Source organism: Balaenoptera borealis (assembly GCF_965194805.1).
Source record: "Balaenoptera borealis genome assembly, chromosome: 14".
In the NCBI taxonomy this organism is placed as follows: Eukaryota; Metazoa; Chordata; class Mammalia; order Artiodactyla; family Balaenopteridae; genus Balaenoptera; species Balaenoptera borealis.
Window position 1 is genome coordinate 24,572,338 of NC_138875.1, and position 25,977 is coordinate 24,598,314.

At 40.0% G+C, this 25,977-nt stretch overlaps 1 protein-coding gene and 1 long non-coding RNA gene across 4 annotated transcripts in view; one reads left to right on the forward strand and one right to left on the reverse strand.

Annotated features, from left to right (window-relative positions):
• LOC309611254 overlaps positions 1-25,521 on the reverse strand; it is a 38,568-nt gene extending 13,047 nt beyond the window's left edge. The window contains exons 1-2 of the long non-coding RNA XR_014234424.1: positions 17,243-25,521; positions 1-16,931 (exon numbers count right to left, since the gene is read on the reverse strand). The exon at positions 1-16,931 is cut by the window's left edge and continues 13,047 nt beyond it. This is a non-coding gene — a long non-coding RNA (uncharacterized lncRNA). The remainder of the gene's footprint in view (positions 16,932-17,242) is intronic.
• DYM (dymeclin) overlaps positions 1-25,977 on the forward strand; it is a 386,034-nt gene that overhangs the window by 337,581 nt on the left and 22,476 nt on the right. The window lies entirely within an intron of this gene.

Sequence of the window (25,977 nt, forward strand, 5' to 3'; positions counted from 1 at the left end):
TTCAAATGCAGGTTTCTGGATACCACCTCAGATTCTGATTCAGTGGTCTGGTGATGAACTCAGGAATCTAGCTTTTTAAACAGTTCTCTGAGTGATCCCAATAATCTGCCAGATTGGAGAACCACTATTGTATGGCCCAGTTTTCTCTAGTTCCCTGCCCTAGATGCAAGAGGGAGGGGATATGGGGATATATGTATACGTGTAGCTGATTCACTTTGTTATACAGCAAAAACTAACACACCATTGGAAAGCAGTTATACTCCAATAAAGATGTTAAAAAAAAAAAAAAAAAAAACGAAGGAAATGATGGCTAGGGTTAACAGTAGCCTTGATAGGATTGGAACTGTTTTATCTTCCTTTCCTACAAAAGACAGAGAACTTTCACTTCATGAACCTTAAAATAGAAGATTTCTTTTAAGTAGATTTTTGACATGTAACCCAAATATGAGAATTATCACAATTATTTTGTAAATTAAACAAATAGTAGCAAAAAAAGTTAAAGGCTATGGTCTTTTAAAATGTCGCATCTGCTTTTTTTTTTTTAATATTTATTTATTTATTTATTTGTTTGTTTGTGCCGGGTCTTAGTTGCGGCTCCAGGGCTCCTTAGTTGTGGCACGCAAACTCTTAGTTGCCCCATGCATGTGGGATCTAGTTCCCTTACCAGGGATCAAACCCAGGTCCCCTGCATTGGGAGCGTGGAGTCCTATCCACTGAGCCACCAGGGAAGTCCCAGCATCTGCTCTTTAGTCTGACTTAAGTATCCCTCTTTTGACTCAACTCCTTTTTCTTTGTTATCATCTAGTTACATTTAATGAGCACTTGCTCTGTGCCAGGGCCTCTGCTAGGTATTTTTTTTACAGGTGTTCTCATTTCGTTTTCCCAACAACCATATGAACTGTAAGGATAATTTACATTTTGCAAGTGAGGAAACAGGCTAAAGAGCATTTAGAGATAAGAGAATGGCTTGTCCAAGATTATTTCAGTCCCTCTTATCTTTGAGCCATAAAGAAGCTATTCTTTCTTTGAAATCTTAAATTTTTGTCTCCTCCTGCCTCACAGACCCATTTGCCTATTAGATCAATTTGTTTAACCTAAAACATTCATAATATAACTAAGTTCTTGGTTTTGACAGTATCTGTATACAGTGTTGTAATCTTTGGAATGTTTGAACAGTTATACCCATCGCGACTTCAGGGAGTATTAGGACACTCTTAGACTTTTCTCATACATAATAAGGAAACTGCACTGCACATGCAGTGGCTTCATGTCATATTTACTTTTAGGATAGCCATTCTTGATAAGCAGACTAACTCTGGTATTTGTTATAATGTCTTTCATTATTTCTGTTTAATTAAACATATGGTAGATTTGTAAGCAGTTTACAGGATATTTTCTCTTCCTTTCAATGGGTAAGAATTAGATTAAACTTAGTTTTCACTTTGTGATCTCAAAGAGTATAAAAATTTGGTGTTTATTACAAATCATTACATCTTGAATATAGTCATGAAAACTAAAACTCTTAACTGAAAAATGATAAATATCTGATTTTTCTATAGCAAAAAAATTTTTGCCCAGTTCTCCAAACCGTGGTTTCCGATGACCGAAGGACACAAGTTCACAATGCACGGTTTTCTCTTCTCTAGTCGTGGCACGCGGGCTCCAGAGCGCGTGAGCTCTGTAGTTTGCAGCACATAGGCTCTCTTGTTCAGGCTCAGTAGTTGTGGCACACGGGCTTAGTTGCCCCGCGACATGTGGTATCTTAGTTCCCCGACCAAGGATCGAACCCACATCCCCTGCATTGGAAGGTGGATTCTTTACCACTGGACGACCAGGGAAGTCCCTGTCTCTGCTATTACTTTTGATAGAATTATTTTCTTTGGTATAATCAGAAATTTGTGATTCACAAACTAAAATTTCCTAAAAGAGACTCTACTATGTAGGTTGAAAAATAGAACCATTTACCATTCTTCATCTGTCCCAATCTTGACTCTTCTATTAGGCTGACCATATGAAAGTTACTGAGATTGTTTCATTGCCTCTACAGTTACTGTTCAAGTCATTTATTGCAATCCTTACAAAGTATTTTGTAATCTGATTTATGCCAAGAAATAATGGCTCCCAGATAGTTATAGAACTGTTTATCTTTAATGGATGATAAGTGAAGACTGAATTATTTCTGATAAAAAGAGTGACTAACAAATTATGTATAATAATTTGTTCTGTGGGTTCTGCTTATTTTATTAGTATTCTCAAATCAGCTTTTCTACACAGTTTTTTTTTTAAGTAAAAGAATAAGAAAACTAAATAATTGTATTGATATTTGGTTCTTATGATTTTCGAAGGGATGTTCTTAATTGAGCATATATCCCAAAAGTTTCTGAAAACTTTTAAGGTGATATAAGGCTTTTTAAAGAAACCAAAGTCTTATTAAACACTAATATAATTCATTACACACAGCAAAATTGGTCATTTGAGGGAACAAAACTGCTTTTGTTATGATGGCTTTCATTTCTGGGGCAAGTTGGAAGAGGCAGTGATTGGCATATAACTAATCACATCGAGGTAGCTGGTAAGCATCTGCCATACAGTTCGAGTTTTTTTGTACAGGGTTTGTTGGTTTTAGAGGATTCGAGGCCCTAAAACCCTAACATAGTTCTATGAAGACTGAATATGATTGATACTTAACAGTAAGTTAGAGACAGTTAATTAACTAATGTAACAATTTTTGTTCTCCTGTCAATTCAGCACACGCGGTTTCTTTATAGCAGCGGTCCCCAACCTTTTTGGCACCAGGTACTGGTTTCGTGGAAGACAGTTTTTCCACGGACCGGGGGTGTTGAGGGGAACGGTTTCAGGATGACTCAAGCACATCACATTTATTGTGCACTTTATTTCTATTTTTATTACTTTGTAATGTATAATGAAATAATTATACAGCTCACCATAATGCTGACAGGAGGCGGAGCTCAGGCAGTAATGAGAGCGATGCGGAACAGCTGTAAGTACAGATGAAGCTTCACTCGCTAGCCCGCCGCTCACCTCCTGCTGTGCGGCCCGGTTCCTAACAGGCCACACAGACGGGTACCAGTCTGTGGCCCAGGGGTTGGGGACCCCTGCTTTATAGGATTCTTGCCTGGGAGCTCTGAGGGCAGTAGGAAGTACCTCGGACAGTGAACACTAATTGGTAGAAATCTAATCCATTTTGAAACTTGGAAATAATGATATGGTCTTTAACCCAAGCACAGCTTAAAATATGAATTTGGAGAAATAGTTGAGGGGATTTCCTAATCTCTGACTAATATAGTGGCAATTATTAGATTGTGAAGATCACTACCCGTATGCCACTCTTGAAGAAAACCTAATATACAAAAACCCCAACCTTTAAAAATGATAAGTTATAGACTAATTAGTTGTGTTCAGGAAGGATCTTGGCTCACCAAAAAGATTTCTCACATGATCTTTCAAATAGAACTGACTCTGTTACATTTAAATAGGAAAGAGTTTTTTTAAAGCACTTAAAGTCAGCTTTTCTCTGGCGCTAGCTAGGTAAGTTAAACCAGACCTGTGTTTGGTATCAAATTATATTTTTGCTCAGTGAGATTGGAAGGAATATATTTTATACCCATTTTCAGAAGTATGTTGAGTCACAAGAATAGTAACTAACTTGTTCAGAGTCATACATCATACCTAGAATGTAGCCAAGTTTCCATCTACTGATAAATCCACCACCCCCCTTTTTTTTTACTCTTTTAAATTGTGAGAAAGTGAATATCCATGTAATCACTCTTCAGAACAAGAAATGGAACATTGCCAACAGCCCAGAAGTCTCAATATATGTACCCTGTCCCCCTGTAAATATACACTGTCTTGACTTTGAAGATGATTGTCTTCTTTTTCTTTATAACTTTACCATCTGTGTGTGTATAGTGCCAAACAATATGATTTCCTGTTTTTGAACTTTTTGTAAATGGAATCTTGCAGTTTATTTTCTTTTACACCTTTCTTCTTTCACTCAATGTCGTTTATGAAAGATGTTTATGTTGTTACACAAAGTTTGTTCCTTTCCACTGATGTATTAGTATTACATTGTGTAAATAGTCCACGATTCAGACATTTTACTAATGGTACACGTTTAGATTATTTCCAATTTTAAGCTACTAAAAAAAAGTTGTCATGCTATCTTTATATATAAATACGTATGTATATATTTTAATCTCATTTGATTTTAAGTTTCTCGCTGTATTTTCTATATTTATATCTCCTCCACAGTGTTTAACATAATACACTGCCTTGCACAGAATAGCTACTTATTAAATATTATTGAATGAATTTATTAATTCATTCAGCATGGTTGAAAATCGGCTTGAGAATACTTCCAGGTATCATGGACTAAGACCCTACCAGATGACACCCACTGCAGAAAACAGCTATAAAGCCTGGACAAATAATACAAAACACAGCTGCCTGTAGGTACTGGAGAGCAAATAGAAGCAAACAGACTCTGGCAGGGAGTTCATGCTCATTTAGAAGGGGGTGATAGGAAGCTATATAAGTAAGTTTCCATGTCCGTGGCCTTTAGCCCAGGACTAAGCACAGTCCTTGTGGTTTACTTTGTAGTGGCGAGGGACTCACATGGAAAAACTGTTAGTTTTTCTGAGCTGGAGAACCCCAGAAGTGAGGCTGGAAAAGCATGAGGACTGAAGAGAGTAGAGGAATCCCAGAAGGGGAAAGAACCAGAGGAGGAGCCCCCAGACTGTATCTGTCCACACCTCTGACTGATCTCTGAACCATATGTGGAAAACAGACTCAGAGCAGCTCAGCCAAAGACCAAAATTCTAAACTAAGACCAGACTTGCCACCCTGAAGATACAGAAGAGTGAACAGATGCAAGAAAACTCTGGTGAAGAGTATACTTTCACTTGGAGGATGGGAAATAGCAAACTCCACATCTCTGAGGTCTTTTAGCCTGAGGCTAATTGCAGTCCATGGCACATACAGCAGAGATGGGACACATGGGGAAAGTTGTAGCCTTTCTGGGCTGAAGAACAAAAATAAAAGCTGAGAATCTATGAACTCTGAAAATAGTGGAGGAATCCCAGAAGGGAAGGAATCAGAGAAGAGGATCCCTAAACTCTGTCTACCCACACCTCTGACTAAATTGTGAACCACCCATCTGTAGACCAAACTTTAAGCAGCCTAGATAAAGACAAAAGATCTGAACAGAGATTGGTGCTGCTACTAAAAATACAGAGTTTGCAGTTTAAGCCCAGACAAGAATCTCCACAACTTAATATTATTCAGGATGCAATCCAAAATTTCCCAGCATCCACGGAACCAAGAAAATGGAACATGTTCTCTACATAAGAGAAAATCAATTGAGTTCAACCTCAAAACAAACCAGATGTTGGAACTAACAGACAAGGATTTAAAAGCAGTTACTATAACTCTGCTCAATGTTTTCATTGCATGAAACATGTTTTCAGTGCATGAAAATCTCAGCAGAGACATGAGAAGACTCAGCTGAGAAATAATGACAATAAAAAAGTCAGTAGTTTTGCAGAGATGAGATGCTAATACCAAGCAGAATAAACACAAATAATCCCACGTCAAGGCACATTATTGTCAAAACAGTTGAAAGCCAGCGATAAAGACCAAGAGAAAAATGGTATAGTACATACAGAGGGACAATAATCCAATTAACATCACTTCTTGTTAGAAACTGTATAGTGTTGAAGAGAATGGAACAGCATCTTTAAAGTGCAAAAGAAAAACAATAGTCAACCCAGAATTCTGTATCCAGTGAAAAGATCATTCAAGAATGAAAACGAAACAAAACATGATCAGGTAAAAGAAAACTAAGAGAACTTGTCGCCAGCACATTTGCATTATAAAAAATGCTAAGAAAGTCCTTTGGGCTGAATGGAAATGATATCAGATGGAAACTCAGATTTTCAGAAAGAATGAATATTTATCAAAAATGACAAATATCTAGATAAATGCAAAATGTTCATATCTATTCTGTCTCTATTTCTCTTCCTTCCACCCCCCATTTTTTGCTTAGCTTTTTTTGTCTTAATTTTTAAACCACATAAATTCCTTTTTTAAAAAAATTTTATTGGAGTATAATTGAGTATACAATGTTGTGTTAGTTTCTGCTGTACAGCAAAGTGAATCAGTTATACATATACATATATCTACTTATTTTTAGATTCTTTTCCCATATAGGTCATTACAGGGTATTGCGTAGAGTTCCCTGTGCTATACAGTAGGTCCTTATTAGTTGTCTTAAATAAACTTATTCTTAAAACCAAAGTTATCACATTGTCTTGTAGGATTTATAATGTATGTAGATGTATCATATATACACACACATGACTGTAACATAAAGGATAAGAGAGGATGAATATGATCCTGTGTGCTGTGGTCCTGTATGACATTCTGTATTTTACATGAAGTACTAAATTGTTATCTGTAATTTTACTGTGAAAAGTTAAGGGTTTACATTGTAAACCTAGGGTAGCCACTATTTTAAAAATATGAAAATCAACAGCTAAAAAAACAACAGGAAAATTAAAATAAAAATCTAAAAAATATTCAAATAATTACCTCTCCCCTCTCCCTAGGTAGGAAAGGTGGAACAAAGGAACCAAACAGAGGATTCAAATAGAAACAAAAAAAAAAGATGATAGACCAACCTAAACATATCAATAATTACATTAAATGTTAATGCACTAAATACTCATTAAAAGGCAGGGATTGTCAGAATGGATAAAATAAGACCCAACTATATACTGTTTGCAAATGATGTGCTTTAAATATAAAAGCATAGATGGTTTGAAAGCAAATGATGGAAGGAAAAGGAAGTGCCATGCAAACAGGAAGCATAAGAAGGTTAAAATGGCTCTGTTAACATCAGCTATTACAAATTTCAAAACAAAACCTAAGATGAAGGAGATAGTTCAAAATGATCAAAAAGTTAGTTCAACAAAAGAAGACATAATAATTGTAAATGTATATGCACCAATGACAGAGCTTCAAAATCATGAAGCAAAAAATTGGCAGAATTAAAGGGATAAATAGACAATTCTATTATTTTGAAGATTTTAACAGCCTCCTCTCAGCAGCTGGTAGAACAACTAGACAAAAAAGAATCAGCAAAAACATAGGAGATTACTTTGACTTGATTGATATTCATAGAACATCTCACCCAACAATGGCAGAATTCATCTTTTGGAATGCACATGGCACATATTCTGAGCCATAGAACAAATCTCAATAATTTTTAAAACATTAAAATCATTAAAGCTAAATTAGATAATTAGAAATCAATAAAATGCTAGAAAAGGCAAAATTGTCACCAAAAACAGATCAGTGGCTGCCTTGGGCCAAGGGGGAAAGGGCAGGGAATCAAGTGCAAAGGGGCAGGAGGGGCTTCTCATCTCTATCTTGATGGTAGTGACAGTTACGTGGTTATATACAAACAGCAAAATTCATCAAATTAAACATTAAAATTAGTGACTTTTAATTGTATGGTGTTAATCTCAAGCAAAAAAGAAGGAAACAATCAGTTTGGTCATTTTCACCTAACAAATACCAGAGTTCAATTCAAAAATATAATTGGAAACTAGAAGAACATTGCCAAAAGGAAAAAGAAAAAAAGTACTTTCGTGAAGCCCCCCTGTTGTGCAGAGTACCATATGTTTTCACCACTTGAGCAAAGAGCTAATTTATGGTTAGATCATTTAAAGAGCTCAGATTTGAAATTCAGAGGTCTCAAGAGCATTTTTTCTCCATGTCCCTTCTCACACAGCCCAGACCCAGTCCTTGCAACAACAAAAGCTACATAATGCCATCCTCAAAAACCAAGCTTCCTTCGGTGGAACAAAAAAAAAGATTTTCCATCTAAGCATATTATCTGTCAAAAAGTTCTCAGTACCGGCAGCAGTGGTGTGCACTGTGACATCCATAACCTGTCTGTGGCTCTCTCGGGGAGGATTCTGGGAGTAACCAGTGCAATATTCATGCAGTACCTCCAAAGGTTTTTTAAAAGCAGAATGGACAACTCACTTCTTCCCAGGTGTCTTCAGGGTATGAACACTCTGCACTTTGTATTGTTACTACATTTTTATGTAACTCTTCATACAAAAAGTAAAATGATTCCAGAAAAATCATTTTGTGTGGCCTATAGCCTCAAAACCTAGACAACACAGCACTTGTTATTACATTGGAGTTGTGAATTACTTGAACAATTACAATAGTATGTTTTACCAAAATATATTTCAGCCATTTACTTCTGGCATAATCTCTGTCGCATGGAGAGTGAACGAAAAGTAGGAAATAATTCATAGTGCCATCTAGAAGTAGGAAGGCATGGCAGTTTTTCTTAATGTGTCTCCCAGACTCCAAAACATCATAATACTTTTCATATGGTTGTAACTATGTTCATATTTATATTTATACATACACACTTACTGTGTGTGTGTATTCACCCATCCAAATGTAGACACACAAATACAGACAGAAAGATTATTCCCCGAAATGAAAATATTTACTTACTTTGAGTAGTAAGATTAAGGGTGGGTTGGGTTGGGTTGCTTGCTTGCTTGCTTTGCTTTCTTAAAATTCCCTTTAATGTTCTGCTGCTACAGTAAGACGGTGCTCCTGCTAACACATTTCTGACATTGCTCTATCTAAACGGAGGATAAACATTACCGCAGCCTCTACAGGAAAATATGTGTTAGCAAGCTTTTAAGTGTATAGGGTTTAAACTCTTCGCATGTTATATCAGATCCTTACTGTAAACTAGCCAGAATGTTTCCCAGCAGAAAATAATAATTATGTCTTCCACTGGCAAGAGCACTTCATAAAACTTTTTTTTTTCTAGAAAACAGAGTAAACATTCTTTTGATCCCTCTGCTTCCCTACCTCAAAACTTAAACTACCATTCCTTGTTTCCAAGACTCACAGCAGTAAATGTTTTGAATTCCCAGTGTTGGAAAAAGTCTGATATTGTCTAGCATTACCCACTACCCCCATCGTCAAAATGTGGATAAAATTTCACGTCTGTCGTTTAGCTCATCATGCCCGTTGCCAGTTTCCCAAGTAAGGATCCAGAAATGTGTGTTTTCCTCTTGATCCTGTCATTGCCTCCCTGTTCATTCTTCACCAAATCTCTCAGTACCTACATTTCCTCAGCTGTATACTGGTCCTGTTTTTCTCACTTTAAACATTTCTGAGTGACTCTGATCCATGGAGGGAAGTGTGAGGAGTAGTGGGCATGGGGGAGTATCCCCCATTCAGGCCGAGCCGAGCCAGCAAACCTCCCTCCTCAGGAGCTGCACACTCAGCTCTCAGACGGGAAGGTATTGTGGCTCATGTTGACGGAAAAGAACCTGGAAGGAAGGAAAAGCATACTGAAAGAGGGAATTTCCCTGGCTCCTCCTCAGAATAAGGACCTCAGATTCATTCATACCCTAGGATCACGGGTCCTCATCCATTGTCCAGCTGTAAAGGTCATGCTGTCCATCCTTCTCCGGCGAGGAGGCAGCATTGAAGCTGGGCCCCTGACCTCCTGGGCTCTGAGCTGATGCTCCTCCGAAGGAAGCCCTGTCCTGCCTGCCTCCCCCAGGCTCATCGACGGCCTCTCTTATCAGGACTCTGTGCGTCACGTCAGGCCTTTTCCACAGCAGTTTCAACGTTATCGCTCTCTAAACCTTCCCCTCCCCTCTCCCTGACTCCCACGCCATCCAGCTTCTGAACTTGAGATGGTCTGGAAGCAGCCACGTCCAGAAGAAAACAGAAAAATGTTTTAGTTCTCTTGGAACTACTATATAAGAAACTTATGTGCTTTGCAGGATATTTACAAGAAACAGTTCTTGAGATTAATTAAAGGCTTCAGATGTGCTTTTGGCCATTAAACTCAGTCATTTGTAGCTCTGTCCACAAAGCACTGACGATTATCCTTTAAATAACTCAGTTTTCATGTTATGAACCAGACTAATTGTCTCCTACCACAGGTAATGAGCTCTATTTTTAAATTAAACCTTTCAGTTATGCTTGTTTTCTGAATTTGAAAGTACCATGCACAGTTAACTATTTATGAGATAATTAAAATTTGAAGTGGTTCATAAACATAATGTTTAGAAATTTGTTTTTTGCCCTTGATTTATAAACTGTCACGTGACTGATCAGAATCACAACTCAGATGGTTTTAAAATAACCTAGGAGGCTCCCTTTCCCTTCAGTCTTTCTGTTATCGAATGATTTGACCTAAACAAAGCAAACTTTACTGACTCCCTGTAAGTGAATGCACAGACTTCTCTCCCTACTCTGACCCTGGAGACAGCCCAACTCAACGTCACCAGGAATCTAACACTGAAGTCCAAGGAAGAATACATCTTATGGTCCTAAGACCATGAAGGAAAGAAAAAATTGGATTGAACGCTTAAGGAAGCTAAAGGAAGGGCTCGTTGGCTTTCCCTCTGTCCTTGTTTTATGAGTTATTCTTGGTGGATGAAATTAACATTCTCCATCTCTGTAAACCTGGAGCACTTCCTCATTGCCGCTGTGACGTGCATTTGTGAGGGTGAGGCTAATCAGGTCCAGGTTCCTTACTGCCAGTTCAAGCCTGCAAGCCTCTTGAAAGCTCACTAGCTTCAGATTTTGTTTTCTTTATGTTTTATAATTAAGGGCCCGAAACCATTATTTAGAACTTTTTCCCTTCTCCCGCCTTCAAGTGTTCATTTGGCTATTTTATGTAGGGTAATTGTGTGTGTTTTCTAAGCAAGCCCAAATTAGAGACTGTAAATCTGTCAAGTTAACCTTTGATGAAAATTTACTTGAAGTCAACAAATTTTTAAGTATATGCTTTGACCAATTCTGAATTAATGTGAAAAATATTTTTTAAGATTTTTTTTACATTTTAAGCATAAATACAGCATCTATGGTTATATTTATGAGAATTGCCTTTTCGTTTACTTAAACATACAGATATTTATTTCATTTCAAGCTTAAAATGTAAATGACCTTGAGATTAATTATGCTGTTTCCATTTCCGGTAAACTTGTTTCAGTACTTTGAGGTACTGTCTATGTAACTCCCCTCAGATGGACTTTCTGCATTTTACTCTTATTTATCTGAGTATTTGTTGGTTTTAGACGTTGCATTGCCCCAGTTCTGAATCTAAACTGAACGCTGAGGCTGTTTTGGTTTTGGTTGGACAAGGGGCAATAAGTTTAAATGATGAAGACCATTGAACCTGCTGTTCTAAAATAATTCTAATAGGCCTGTGTTTGCGATCGTGCAGGTTAAAAAGCCCAGTATAATGGAAAGGACCTCTGATGGCAGCATCACTTCTTAAAGGGATACCACATGTTTGTGAAGACCTCTTACTGGCACTTCAGTGAGCTGTGAATGGAGTCTGGCAGCCGCCCTGTTTGCACGGGGCTGGCTCAGCAGCGATAAGCAGTAGACAGGCTGGCTCCTTCAAGGAGTCTCGCAGTAAAGTCTGAACTCCCAACAGCTCTGAAACTCACTGGCCGACTTTCCCCTGTGGACCATTCATTTATCAGGAAATGAAATTGGTTACAGGGTTTCTCACATTGCCAAACCTCACTGACGAAATCTGGTTTCTTCCAAAGTTCAGGAGGAGCCTTAACTCTTTATTGTTGTCCAGCATTTCATGTCTTGATCCGTGGGAACCCCTGTCAATACTAGGGTTTGAGGAACCGCCCCCCCAAGGAAGGGGCTGGAGCGGGGAGCAGGCCGTGGAGTGGGTCTGGGGGCTGCTTCCATAGGTATAAAAGATGACCCTTTGGGATAGGATTTTCTTTTTTCAATGTTGATACCTTCATCTTGGCAACTGAAGTGTCAGTTTCAGAGAGCTGATTATTTTTTTTTTCATTTTGAAAAAAATGAAAGCTTTTAAATATGACACGAACCACCTTACTGGCAGCATAACCTTGTAACTTAGACCAGAGATCATTGTTTAAATTTTGTGAACTAGAAGAAACAAAAATAAAGAGAAGCACGTAGTTGTATGGCATAGAGAACATTTGGGTAAGTGAAGGTTAAATTATTAAAGTACGTAATCTAGTTCACATGTTTAAGGAGCGGAACTAGGCTAAATTATCTAAAATATTCTGACGTACTGAATCATTTCATTTTGTAAAACAAAATCTGACTAGCAGGGCATTCGGCTGTAGGCTCATCTGTTCAGTACAGCCTCGACCTCCTGTGTTTGGAATTAGCAGGCCCAGAGGTAATACACAGCGGGCATGTGGCAGTTATTACGGCTGTGGAATTGGCTGCTGGCTAATTGATAGCAGTAGCAGCTAGAAACAGCCTTATTTGATTTTCAGTAGTCCCTATGACAAGATGCTATAAATGAGAACCTTTGTAGTCTTACCATTATTGTCCTTTCTCTGACATTAAATATCTGATATGTAATGTATGCACTTGATAATATTTAGGATTGAATTCCTTAAACTCTGATTTTCCCCCTCTTTGGAGATACTTTTCTTTCAACTTTTAGCCCTGATTATTTTAAGCCCCCAAGTTAGTAAAGAACTACTAGCAGTGGACACTAGTTCCCTTGACTGGTGTGGCTCCTGTTTGCTAAAAATATACTTAAAGTCACAAAGCCAACCCTTAGCTTGTGCAGGCTGATGACTTTGCTCATAATCTGAACCCCAAAGAGGCACACTGGTTCCATAAAGGGTAAATGAATGACTCATTCTTTCTATTCATCACTCAGAGTTAAGCTTTTGTGAACTTGAATTGCACGTAGAGCATTGTGTCCATGGTTTCCATTGTATCACAGAGTGTTACACAGACTGAAGTGGGTGGTTACTTGTAGTCAAGAGGGATCTTATTTTTCTCCATTCAGTTTCAATATGTTTGTAGCAAAAGACCATATTTGGGGCATTGAAAGCACAGTCTTTCTTTAAAAATGTGCATTAGAGGAATTTCACAAGGAAAGTATTCAAATAGTATGTCTAGTTTTTTTTCTTGTTTCTAACAACCTCTGCCATTAAATAAATATCAGTCTTATCAAATTTGTGCATTCAGCCTTCTTCCTGTTGATACAGAGACGAGAAATAACAGCAGGTAGGCACTATAAAAGATTTGCCTTCCTCTCTGACCATCTGTATCTCTGCTCTAACCTACAGGATCTGAAAATGAAAAATCAGGGAGTATTTTAGTCCTTTGTACACGTTCTCCATATTCTGTCATAGAGCTTCTCATTGTTAACAATCCCTGTTGAAGGAGAACACTGAGCCAATATTGAGGTTTTTTCAGGTCAGGATACAGTGGGGTACAAGGAACCATGTGGGCTCTTGATCATTATATTTATTTATGTTGTTCCTGCAAATCCTTAACACCTCTGAGTCCTTGAATAAATATCTCCAACATCCAGTGGCTAACGTTCCTCTTCTTGCAGAGCTACTATTTGCAATTGGCATTTTGTAGCCTGTCATTTGTTCAACTGGCACTGATTGAGCAACTCCAGCCTGCACAGCAGTCCTCTAGAGGTTGTCCCTGAGAGAGCCTTCCCGTATAGGAGGGCACAGTTTCTAAAGTAGCAGTCCAAGAAACAGCTGCTCGTAGTGAGGTGGATGGACCTAGAGTCTGTCATACAGAGTGAAGTAAGTCAGAAAGAGAAAAACAAATACCGTCTGCTAACACATATATATGGAATCTAAAAAAAAAAAGAAAAATGGTTCTGATGAACCTAGGGTAAGGACAGGAATAAAGTCACAGACGTAGAGAATGGACTTGAGGACACGGGGAGGGGGAGGGGGAAGCTGGGACGAAGTGAGAGAGTGGCATGGACATATATACACTACCAAATGTAAAATAGCTAGCTAGTGGGAAGCAGCTGCATCTCTTGGGGGAGATCAGCTCGTTGCTTTGTGACCACCTAGAGGGGTGGGATAGGGAGGGTGGGAGGGAGATGCAAGAGGGAGGAGATATGGGGATATATGTATACGTAGAGCTGATTCACTTTGTTGTACAGCAGAAACTAACACAACATTGTAAAGCAATTATACTCCAGTAAAAATGATTTAAAACAAAAAAGCTGCTCGACTCTTCTTTCTCAAATGAGGAATCTTAAGTAAATTAGAGGATGCAAACAGCAAAGGAAAGAGACAGCTCGAACCCTGAAGGGCTTTGAGATACCTTGATCTCCCTGACTGGCAATGAGAAGTGGCTACAAACAGAATGCGGACCCCACCCCAGCACCCTGAAGCATATAAATGGAGAGGCAGGCAGGATGCTGTAGGGCTTAAGAGTGAATCACGTCTCCACAGCTGCGTAGTCGGGCAGGTTACTTAACCCTCACTGTGCATCAGTTTCTCACCTCCAGGGTAGGTCTGTCTCATAGCCTTGCTTACCTCCCGAGGTGGCTGGGGAAATTAAAAGAGACAGTGAATGCAAAGTTCCTAACACAAAGTAAGCTCTCAGTAATTGTTAGCCGATATCATTTTCCCATTTATCTATCAACCTCGCTCTTCTAGAACAAAACCAAGAACTAGAGCTGTAAGTTCTAAACAGTCAAATTCCGTGCACTTTATTACTAGGAAAGGGCCACAAGCCGTTTTGCTCACAGCCTGATCCACGATCTTAACAAGCTTGGCCATCTGGTTCTCAAGTCTATGACAGATTAGAAGACACAACTTAAAAGAACTTCCACAAGTTAGTACGTTAACAGTAGTGAAAATCAAGGGCCACTTGTCCTGGTATAACAAGGGAAGGAACAGAAAAACAACACACGTGAATCTTACTTTTCTGTATGTTATATGAACTTTTTTTTTTTTTTAAAGGATACCTTTAATTAATTTATTTATTTTTGGCTGTGTTGGGTCTTCGTTTCTGTGTGAGGGCTTTCTCTAGCTGTGGCAAGCGGGGGCCACTCTTTATCGCGGTGCGCAGGCCTCTCACTGTCACGGCCTCTCTTGTTGCGGAGCACAGGCTCCAGACGCGCAGGCTCAGTAGTTGTGGCTCACGGGCCCAGCTGCTCCGCGGCACGTGGGATCTTCCCAGACCAGGGCTCGAACCCGTGTCCCCTGCATTAGCAGGCAGATTCTCAACCACTGCGCCACCAGGGAAGCCCTATATGAACTTTTATATACTACTCATCGGAGAAGTTGCAAGTCCATAGAGGTCATGACCCCGAGGAAAAGGTGGGGCAGTTTCAGGATATCAAGTGGAGATCATCTCTGTCTTTGAGAAATGTAAGGGCTCATCTTTCACAGCAGCACATCACTGACCTAAGCCCAAAGAAGGCTTAAGTCACTAGTCTGAACTCTCAAAACAGATAAATTCCTGAGTGATTTTATTTAACTGGCTGGTGGTTCTGATATTTTAGTTTGGAAGGAATCATAGCCAGATCCTCTTAAATAGTAACTTTAAAATTCTTTTAAGTAATTAAGTGATTTGATTTATAATAATTTACAGGTTAGAGACCATTTTTTGTGATCACACCAATGGCTCTGTCAGGATTAAGTTATCTCATTTAACTCACAGATCACTCCATCTAGAAAGTTCCATGTTATAAAGTGAAGCTGAGCCAGGTTATCTAACTCTAGAGCTCTGTTCTTTCCATAGCCAACCTATTGTACTACTATTTTGTTTTGCCCATGTTTCCTCGGTACACATGGTGTTCTCAGTATAAAAAAACTAAAAACCTGGTATTACAGATGTTTTCCCTGATTCCAGTACTTTTGAAAGACACTTTAGGGACTTCCCTGGCGGTCCAGTGGTTAAGACTACAAGCAGGGGGTGCGGGTTCGATCCCTGGTCGCGGAACAAAGATCCTGCATGCCGTGCGGCACAGCCAAAAAAAAAGACACTTTAGTGGAAGTATTTATGAAAAGACCTATCAATTCATGCAGCTGTATTCACATTTACTGTTAGAGTTGGCCCTGACTATCTCACAAGTGTACCGCTTTCCAGTCGAATAAAAAAGACGGTTTGGAATGGAATCACTCCCGGAGAAGAAATAGGAGAAGCCACTTCCTTGTTTTAAATTTCCACTCTTATCCTCGGCCTGTGAGAGCTGCACGTGATGTTTAAGTTGTAACAAAAGCAGCCAAGTGCCAGAGTTCATTTCTCTGGTTGTTTTGATTTGTCTTACACTTCTCACTTCCAGCAGCCCAGGGTAACAAAAACTGTGTTCAAATGATTTAAAAAACAATGTTCTCTGGAGTTCCTTCATTTCTCAGGAACAGCATCAGACTGTGCCCTTTCTCTGTTGTAAGCCTTAGGGTTTGTGGGAAAGATACACAGGAGCCAGGGGTGAGTTTTTCTCATTCTTAAGGAAGTGGACCAAAAAATATGCCTTCTCTCAGCATTTAGTTGTTAGAATGGAGAGATAAGAGATAATTTAGAAACCCTGTTTCAACCCCTTTATTTTTATGAATAGAGAAAATGAGGAGAATTGACTCATGGCCCAAGGTCACAAGGCTGCAGGGGCAGATGCAGGCCCAGAGCCAGGTTTCCTGATCCATCTGTACTACGTGACACTTCTCTGCATTCAAGGGGCGCTGGAACTCCTAACATCGGCTAAATCATCCATCAAAGCAGCCTCAAAGTTTTTGAAAATCCAGCTATTCCAGTACTAGTAATTGGCTCTTTGCTGTTCTTTATATAGAAAGATGACACCATGAGTTTGTGCTTGCTGTTGATGACATGTTTGTGTTAATTCAAATACTCTTTCCCTGACCTGTCTTCCTTATGACCAGCAGAATGTCTTTACTACAGGACCACTTTCAGAGTACTGCGTGGCCTGTGACAGTGACATCGCACATCTGTCTAGGCCTTAAGGGATCACATTCTCAGGCTAGGCATCAGGGGCTCCATGTTCTAGTACCATAAGTATTTTTTAGTACTGCATTTTGCAACTGTTTTTGAATGCACATTTGTGACTAAATGTAATTTTTTTTTTAACACTTTTATTATTTATTTATTTATTTATTGGCTGTGTTGGGTCCTCGTTTCTGTGTGAGGGCTTTCTCTAGTTGTGGCAAGTGGGGACCACTCTTCATCGCGGTGCGCGGGCCTCTCACTATCGCGGCCTCTCTTGCTGAGGAGCACAGGCTCCAGACGCGCAGGCTCAGTAGTTGTGGCTCACGGGCCTAGTTGCTCCGCGGCATGTGGGATCTTCCCAGACCAGGGCTCGAACCCATGTCCCCTGCATTGGCAGGCAGACTCTCAACCACTGCGCCACCAGGGAAACCCAAATGTAATGTTTTTAACTGGCAGACTTTAATTTTCTTATTATGTTATATATCTTATTTAGCTGCAAGTTTACTCTTTAACGGGCCACTTAAGAGACAGATTCTACCCCTGTGCACCTGAATGTGGTATGGGTCATTGTTTCAGGAAAGCACTCATCCTTCCCTGTTCTGTAAACATAACATTCCCAACCATGGCCTTTGTTCATTTCAGTCCTGCGTTTCCCTCAAGGCCCAGCCAAGATCAGGTCTCCTCCCCAAGATTTTCACACATCATTCTACTCCTTCCTCTACTTCTGTAGCTCTCATCATCTACACTGATTATTTGCTGTTTAGTGCATGCCACCTCTGTTAAGACTTCCCTTCTTATCTCTCTGCCTTTTTTCCCAACTCGATTGTAACATCTAATGTCCAGGACCTGTCATCTGCCTTTTACTTCCCCAACACTCAGCCTGCAGCCCTGCATACAGTATGCACTCACCGCGCGTGTCTTCACCGCAATGTGATGGGAAGCTACGAGTCTGTTCCAGGAGGCCATGTTGGCCAAGAGGCAAGTGTGATGGCCACTGACAAGCTCTGACAGTTTCCATCGAGGGTTTGATAAAGGGGCAGGATCAGGAATAAGAAAAGCAGTAGACGAGGGCGATGTGGTTATTGAAGACCTTCAATAGAAGTTTGGCCTGTGTACAAATGTACACTCTGTTGAACAAATGTACACTCTGTTTCACTCCTAGGTGTACACCTGACGTGAATGCATGCCCTTGCATGCCAGGAGACACGTATGAGAATGGCCATAGCATCATTGTTCATAATAGTCAAACCCTGGACACAACCCAGTGTCCATCAGCAGTAGAATTAATTTAAAAATTGTGATGTATTTAAACAATAGAGTACTGGATAGCAGTGCAAATGAGTGAACCACAGCAAGTCCACTGTGTATGAACCTCACGAGTATAACACTAAATTAAAGACCCCAGACACAAAAGGGTATATACTGTATAATTTCATTAATATGAAGTTAAAGTGAAGGCAGAACTCAACGATAGTGATAAGGAATGCTGGTGTAGGTGGTAAAAGTATAAGAACAAGGAAGTGATTGCCATCAAAGTCAGGAGAGTGGTAACGAGCGATCCTGTGGGAGTGTCCTTCTGCAGATCAAGCGGTGGAAACAGGAGTGTTTGCCTTGTACTAACTTAGTTGTCGTGTATTTGTGTCTGTGGACTTTTCTGTATGTGTGTTATATTTCATAATAGAAAAGGCTAAAAAAAGTGAGAGAGTCTCCGAAGACTCCTTTATTTTAAAAATGAGTAAAGTATGGTAAGTCATAGAAATGTTAAACAAGGGGATTTCAATGAAGGTAAAAATATTTTTATCAATATGTAAGATTCTTCTCCGTTTCCATTTGCATATAGAAATCAAATTGTCTACCTCTCCTAAAATATGATCTCTGCCCCCCCTGCCCCACAAAAAAAAAGAGGGGGGCTAGAGGAATATATATCAAAATGTTTAACAGTTGTTGTATTTGGATTGTGGAGCTAATGATAATTTTTTAAATCCCTGTTTTACAATTTTTCTTCAGTGAATAATATATTTTATTTTACTATGAAACATGTAGTAGAAATTTTGTTAAATTTTTAATTTAAAAAAACACCCATTATGATTGCTACTGTTAAAAAAAAAAAACAGATGTTTGTGAGGATGTGGAGAAATTGGAACGTTTGTGCACTGTTGGTAGGATTGTAAAATGGTGCAAGCACTATGGAAAACAGTTTGGAGTTTCCTCAAAAAATTAAAAAATAGAACTATCGATGCTCCAGCAAATCCACTCCTGGGTATATAGCCCAAAGAATTGAAAGTAGGATCTCAGAGAGATATTTGCACACCCTTGTTCCTAGTAGCACTATTCATGATAGCCAAAAGGTGGACAAATGGGTAAACAAAATGTGGCCTGTACTTACAATGGAATATTATTCAGCCTTTAAAAGGAGAGAAATCATGTCACATGCTACAACATGGATGAACCTTGAGGTCATTATGCTAAGTGAAGTAAGCCAGTCACAAAAAGACAAATGATTCCATTTACATGCAGTAGTTTAGAGAGTCAGATTCATAGAAACAGAGAACAGTAATTGCCGAGCACTGGGGGGGAGAGGAAAAGGGGAGTTGTTCACTGGTATGGAGTTTCAGTTTTGCAAGATGAAAAAATTCTTGAGATCTTTTTCACAACAATGTGAATATAGTTAACAGTATTGAATTGTACACTTAAAATTGGTCAACATGGTAAATTTTATGTTGTTTACCACAAAAAAAAAGAAGAGAGAGAAAAAGAGGAAGATGGCCTTGCCAGTATGAGTTAGAGAAGGGTATTATGATGAATGTATGGACTTGGTAGTTAATGGTTTTAAAGCAAATGGGAATGGGAAAATAGATTATATCCCTTCTTTCTCTAAAACAGAGGCCCAAGTCTTCTGTGGGTATTTTAGTGATGTGCTGTACATAGAACCCCAAGCCAAGGCTTGTGATTGGCGTGTGAGCACTTTCAGACAATTTGTATTTTTAAGTTAGTCTCTCTGATCTAGCAGTGAATTAAACAAGTAACTTCAAGTATACTTTAAACAGTTCGGTACTTTCAGAAATAAGAGTGCAGCTAATTTCAATCCTACAAGTAAGTTAAAAGTTGAGAAAATAATTTTTATAGTTTAGCAACCCATAGAAATTGGGCATCTGTGTTGTTAAGAGTCAATACTTGGTTATGACTACAGATTAATACCAGATAGATAAAAAGCAACCAAGGGTTGAATTACAAAACAGCATTTGAAAGTAAAGAGAAAATAAAACTGTTAAATAAAATTGGGATTACCACGTAGCACATCGCCTAATGCTTATCAGGTGGTTAATAAATACTTGAAGGAATGAAAATGAAAAAAATTTAATGTGTAGACATTGTTTGGGTCCTGATTCAAATAAGCCAACTGCAAAAAGGCCTTTTTGACATTTGGGGACCTATACACACTGATAGGTATTATATAATAGTAATTATTTTAACTATTTCAATTCTGATACATTACTGTGGTTATATTTTTAGATATGGTGGATAAGAATTTGGGCAAGCTGTTGATAATTTTGAAGCTAGCCGGTAGATACATTGGGTTCATTATACTATTCTACGTGTGTGTGTGTGTGTGTGTGTGTGTGTGTGTGTGTGTGTGTGTGTGAAATTTTCCATAATAAAAGTTGTTGCTTTTTTTTTAAGAGAGTAGCTAGTTTTGAACATGGGAAAAATTAAAACTAAATTTATTTAAATTGCAGATTTAGAAGTCTAAAAAGGAAAAATGTATATTTAGAACACGGTGTCCCAGAAGATTTATTAGTAGAACTTAATACACTCTTGCTGGAGATCTCAAATACATGTTAGCCTCTCTACATATGAGTGCAAAGCCTAAAAATTCCCTTGCATCAATCAGCCTACTATAGTTTTTTTATTATTTTTAACTTTCGAGTAGTATTTCATGAAACAGATCATAGCTAAAAATTCAGAGTGGCCTTCAAAAAGTGAATGTAAAATTTCTTACTGTTAACAATTTCTTTAGGGAATGTGAAGTCATAGAGCTTGTTATGGAGGACTTCACAAAAATTAATCTATTTTCAGAATTATATATTTGATATAAATTTTTGCATGTTTATTTTCAAAGACAATTTCTTTGTAAATGATAAATGGCTTTTGGGAGAATAGATAAAAAGAGTAATTTAAAATAATTGAAATCTCAGAAGTTAATTTTTATTGACCAGGTTTATTAAACATTCCATTTTGAAATCAGAGAATTTATATTTCCAAGCTGGAATTTGCCTTAAAAGGCTGCTTTTCTAGACATTGCAGTTCTGATAAATTTTTTTTATAAAGTATACCGTTTTATGGTAAGAGTCTATAAAAGATTTATAAATTATAAACTGTTAGTTTATAAGATGTATGAAACAAAATTTTTTAAAAACCTAGTCCTTTGGGAAGTGACCAGTTTTACTATCTCCCCTCTAAAGATAAAGTTTCTGCTATTTTTGCATATATGATCCTACTTGCATTTTTTCCCAATGTCTAAAGTGCTTCCTCCCTGTCAAAACTCACCCCTTTCTCTGAGGATGTAGAAATTATCACCTCCTCAGCAAAGCCTTTCCCCACCACTTTGTTAGCCCAGCCATTAGAGCCCTTCCCACTTGAATTATCACTGTGTCATGGCTGTCCCCTAGACCGGAGGCTCCTCTGGGTCAGGAACTGGCCTAAACCACACTCAGTTTCTTGGCTCTGTGATGTAGTGTCTTTCATTTACATACTGTTTCTTTAGTTCTGTCTATATATTCATTTACTTACAAACTACACCCTCAATACAACTTACATCCTAAAGCTTTTTATAGTTCAGAGGGAAGTTCTTTAGGCATAGATGAGGAACGTGTTGCTTTTTATCTCTTGTGGATAATTCAGAATCTTATTGTGTTTCCATCACCCTTGTAATGTGAGTTCTCCGTGTATAGGCCTGTGTAAGGTGTGAGAAATCGTGCAGAGTATATCATAATCTTAGTGGGAGGGTTCCTTGGAAGTATGTTGTGTTTTTTCTTAACTTACTATGTGCTCATTCTCTTGTTTCTTTGTCCTAAAAATAAGTGTGCTGTCATGAAAGTTCCAATTAGTAGGGGTCTAGTTCAATCTAGAGTTTGTCACACTGGGGAAAGGGGAAGTGAGAGATGAGTAAAAACTGATGATGACAGAATATTCCAGATACAGAAAGCTCCTACGAGGGAATTTTGTTACCTTTTGCCCTTAGATGAAGTCAGGTTACCTTACTGGCTTTCCAAGTTTATTCTAATCTCCTCCTTCCTGTCACCCACTCCATTCCCATCCCTGATTTCCAGAAGTAAAAAAGGAAACGCAATGGGGCAGAATCCTGGGAATGAAATTTGCATGCACATTTTCCTAAACTTTGTATAGAGGATGAACCTGTCATTGGAATTGGTTTTTCTAAGCTGGAACCCTTGACCCTAGTGTGTCCTAAGGACTCCTGTTTTCTTTTCAAATAATTCAAGGACAGAGTTGGGGGAGAACACATGTCAAGCAACGTGACCATCCACGTGTGTTCCGAGCATGGGAAACAGGGTCCCATGAAGCACCTTGGGTCCAATCCAGTTTAACTCTCGTCCCTGGAACTTTCAGGGCTCGCTGTTTTTCCCCAAACGTGGGAGGTAGTTTCCTGGCTCAGGCTTCCGGCAGGAGGACTGTCCATCAGTCACTGTGCATCTGCAGGCCTTGGAAATGATAGAGTCAAGGCCTGGGGACTGACCAGGACATTTGTCAACAGGTCCCGAACCTGAGCTAGATATGGGTGCATTTTCCTGAACTGGAATCAGAAAGTTAGTCGTTCACAACCAGGTTCTCCTTATTCCTAAGCCGTCGTTACTGCTCTCAGTATTCACAGGCTGATGATCAAAGGTTGAAATGGACAAAATTAAGGAAAACATCTCCCTTCAGAAATAGGTACTGCGACTTCCTTCTAGGCTCTGTTTCCCTTTTCTAACTTTCAAAGATAGAGGCCAGAGAATCAGAATGGTGATAAACCCTTCCAGACAGCGTGCTTAATCTGTGAAGCTGTCGGGACTGGGGGCTGGTGTCAGCAGCTACTGCTGACCTAAATATAAAGGCTTTGTGAAGTCAGCTGCACAGAGACCGTTTCCCAGAGGCAAACGGGCTCAGGCTCGAAGAAACCATATCACAAAGATAAAGACTCATTAGAATGGAGCCAGACGGAGGATGGAACCGGATTTTATTTGTCTGCTCCTTTGTTTCTAGTGAAAAACAAAAGTAACAAAGGTCATTGGACTCAACAGAGGATCATCAACAGAGGACACTCTTGGATTTATTTCTGGATCTGTCGCATCTGAGCCCTCATCTCCCTTTCTGGGGAGGGGCAGCCGTGAAGAGTGGCCAAGCCTCCCTCCCTCCCTCATCCGGGTGGCGTCCCCCCCCACGACTCCTCTATTCATCCCTTCCGCTGTTCCCACCGTCATCTCGGGTTCAGGCCCTCATCCCATAGCCTCGACCCCTGCTCTGGTCGCCCAGCTTCTTCTCTCCTGGGGCCTGCTTCACCACCCCCCTCAATCAAATGGGTCACGTTGCTTCCCAAGTAATCCTCCACAGCGGCATTCAGGCCCTGGTCACTGCTCTGCTCACATATGCGTAGTGGCTCCTTTTGCACAGACTAAAGTCTAGAATCAGGCTCAGTAAGGATCCATAAACCTGCCTCTAAGCTTTGTTTCACATCACTCCCACTGTTATTCCCCATTTTCCAAACAGCCTGAACACTGGCTGGTCCTTGGGCACCCTTGTGCTTTTCTGCCTCCATGCCTTTTCTTCTGTTATCCCCTCTGCCCCGAGTGCCCTTCTTCCTACCTTCACAAGCCCGACTTCTACCCATTGTGTACAGACCACTCAATTGCCACCTTCTCCTTGAAGTCTTTCTTGATGCCCCCATTTACAGTAATTTCTCCCTTCCCTGGACTCCCATAGTTTGCTTATCTGTATACTTCACATGATACTTAACCGCTTCTACCTTGTCTTATAGTTGTTTCTATAGATGTTTTATCTCCAGGTGTAGGTTATAAACACCTTGGTGCAGAGTCTCTGTCTTTTCTTTTTGGTGTCTTCTGTGGCAGTCGTTTTCATTGAGACGCCATCAAGGATCTTCTTTAAGCCACAGAGAACCATGATCAGATTTTTTTTTTGGCCACGTGGCACGGGGGATCTTAGTTCCCCTATCAGGGATCGAACCCGAGCCCCCTGCAGTGGAAGTGCGGAATCCTAACCACTGGACCGCCAGGGAAGTCCCCCATGATCAGAATTCATCACTGCTGATGCAGCCCTCACGTGCACCCGGGGGCTCCTCAGAGGGGTCAATATATGGGAGGGTTCGAGCCTTTTTCTTGTTTGGCCAGGCTTCTGAATAATTCTTCTGCCTGGAATACTTTCCCACCTCTCCCCTCTCCTTCAGGACTACTCAGAGCCACTGTTGCATCAGCCTCACGCACAGAGTCTGTGTCTCTCCTAAGCCTCCATAGCTCCTGACAGGGCTGGGTACCTTCCTCACTCAGCAAAGCCTGCCTTCAAAACATTTATATCCGGTAGCGAGTGAAAACCATACACAAACCCGTATCCAGTCCAGGCACCTTGTGGGAAATATACAGACAGATGCCTGTGGGTGGGCAAGCAGACACCGAGCCCTGGAGGGGGCCATGAAGGACTTTGAGGAGGAGGGGAAACATTTGAGCCAGCTCTGTAGGAAATGGTAGTGTGGTGGGAAGGCCATCTTAGCTATAAAGAACAGTCTCAGAAATGGAGCAGCACGGAGAGGGGTACTGCCTGGAGTTTGCAGAAGACCTCAGGGAGTTCCTTTTGGCAGAGGCTGATGGTTTGTGTAAAGGAGAGGAAGCAGATGAAGCTAGAGGTCACTTGGATTGTTTGTGCACATCCTAAAATCCATCTAAGTCAGGACTGGCAATTAGTACATTGCTTAGTCTAACAATATGTTATATTGGAGAACTGCTTTTTAGTGCTTCTTTTTTTCATTTGCATTCATCTTAACTGTCCAAGTAATTGTTAAGATTACTTGAGCCCAGGGACCATAGGACATATCTTTGACCAAATACTTTTATGATACAAAGGAACACTCTGTAACTTAATTTTGAGTTACCTTAAAAGTAGAGCAAAAAGTTCTTACCTGTTTGATAATATACAGGTTAATATTAGGGATAAAGGGACTTCCCTGGTGGTGCAGTGGTTAAGAATCCATCTGCCAATGCAGGGGAGACGGGTTCGAGCCCTGGTCCGGGAAGATCCCACATGCCGCGGAGCAACTAAGCCCGTGCGCCACAACTACTGAGCCTGTGCTCTAGAGCCCGCGAGCCACAACTACTGAGCCCGTGTGCCACAGCCACTGAAGCCCACGTGCCTAGAGCCCGTGCTCCGCCACAAGAGAAGCCATCGCAATGAGAAGCCAGCGCACCGCAACGAAGAGTAGCCCCCGCTCGCCGCAACTGGAGAAAGCCTGTGCGCAGCAACCAAGACCCAACACGGCCAAAAATAAATAATTAATTAATTTTTTAAAAAAAGAAAAATCATTTAGGTATAAAATTATAAGATTGGCGTCAAAATAACTCAGAGGAGGGAAGTTTGAGGTAGCTGAAGCAAGAATGACTGTAAGTTGACCGTGATGCCCAGGGCACACTCTTCTCTCCACTGCTGTGTATGTGGGCATCTCTAATAAAATGCTGGGGGAGACGCTGGACCCTGGCTGGGACTGAGGAAGCCTTCAGCTTGGCCTCCCAGCCGAGCGCCCTCACGGCAGCACTATGTGGCCGCCGTCTGTGCCTCACATTGCATTGCTGCAGCTCTGACCACCGGAACAACCAGGAAAACAGCCAGGAGTCAGCCATTTGGTTGGGCTCTTGGTATAGTCACAACAGATGATGCAGACCCATCAGCCAGATGGCAAAGGAGACCATTATTTTTGTATCCACCATTGTGTTAAAATACCGTATTTGTTAAATCATCGGTGGTTATGATTAAAATGTAAATATTAACACAAAGGAAGGAAGGATGCATGGGTGAACAGGTCACCTTACAAGAGGGATTTAATCAGAAGTTTTATCTTAACATCCTTCATCAGAAAGTGTTTTGTACCTTCACTGGGATGGAGAA